At 43.3% G+C, this 1,422-nt stretch overlaps 1 pseudogene; it reads left to right on the top strand.

Moving 5' to 3' along the window:
- Window positions 1-673: 673 nt before the first annotated feature.
- Window positions 674-1,205, top strand: LOC101601526 (annotated as a pseudogene).
- The last annotated feature ends 217 nt before the right edge of the window (window positions 1,206-1,422 follow it).

Here is a 1,422-nt window from a genome sequence, read left to right as displayed (position 1 = left end):
CATGGCTCTGCATACCTGTGACTCCTGCCCTCAGGCAAGGCAAAGACTGGAAATTGCTGTGGATTAGCAGTCAGCCAGTTTGGGCATCTGCACTACACATACATCACATATACATAAAATGAATAAATAATTAAAATCTTAAAAAATAGCCACAAAGTAACTGTTTATATAAAACACAGTGTAATTTAAGATGATTGATTACAAACTACCCAACTTCCCACACACAAAATCTAATCCTTCCTATTAAAACTATGCATCGGCTATCACAAGTAGTAGAAGAGATCTCTGTTGTACACAGCATCATATGAAAACATCAAGTTGCATCCTTAATGCATATCTCAAACAAACTTGTCTTGACACACCAGCCAATGTTATCTTTTCCTCTGTATAACATTTGTGTGGAATATAATAAAACAATTAAAACTTTGCAAAAAAAAACAGAAATGGAAAAGCATCTTTTCTTAAGAAGTATACCTTCAGCTACCTTACAGTATTTGGAGTGATGTAAACCATGAAAGTCAGTTGAACTGAGTATTGAAATCTCAAGGGTCCACAATGAACATAATACAAGATTTCTCTAAAACTGTCAACGAAATGAACATGCTGAGGTGAGCACTAGCGGTTTTCAGAGCCAGGCAGGATCAGGATCCTGATGGGGTCGGCCTGGCGCAGTATGCTCAGGCTTCAGAAGAGTGTCCTCCACTGTGGCAAAAAGGTCTGGTTGGAATCTAACGAGACTAATGAAATCGCCAATGCCAACTCCAGCCAGTCGATCCTGAATCTGATCAAAGATGGGCTGGTCATCCGCAAACCTGTATCTGTTCATTCCCAGGTTTGATGCTGGAAGGGCAGGCACATGGTCATAGATAAGCGGAAGGTACTGCCAATGCTCCAACGCCAGAGAAGGTGACCTGGATGAGGTGGATGCAGATCCTGCGCAGGCTTCTCAGGAGATGCCATGAATCTAAGAAGATTGACCTCACCTGTACCACAGCCTGTACCTAAACGTGAAGGGGAATGTGTTCAAAAACAAGCGCGTTCTCATGGAGCACATTCACAAGCTGAAGATAGATAAGGCCCGCAGGAAGCTACTAGTTGACCAAGCTGAGGCCAGCAGGTCTAAGACCAAAGAAGCCTACAAACACCCCAAGGAATGCCTCCAGGCCAAGAAGGAAGAACTCATCAAGACTCTGTCCAAGGGGTAGAGACCAAGAAGTGAAGCTTCCCTCTGCCTGTACATAGTGGCCTCAGTGGTCAGTCACAGACCACTGAAATAAGCCTTTATCCGTTTTTTGTTTTTTGTTTGTTTGTTTGTTTTTAAGAGAGAGAGAGCCAGGCTTGGTGGTGCATGCCTTTAATCCCAGCACTTAGGAGGCAGAGGTAGCAGGATCTCTATGAGTTCAAGGCCACCTTGAGATTACA

This window comes from Jaculus jaculus, chromosome 10 (genome assembly GCF_020740685.1).
Source record: "Jaculus jaculus isolate mJacJac1 chromosome 10, mJacJac1.mat.Y.cur, whole genome shotgun sequence".
Taxonomy (NCBI): Eukaryota; Metazoa; Chordata; class Mammalia; order Rodentia; family Dipodidae; genus Jaculus; species Jaculus jaculus.
Note: the sequence above shows the minus strand (reverse complement) of the source record. Positions and strands in the feature narration are given on the sequence as shown.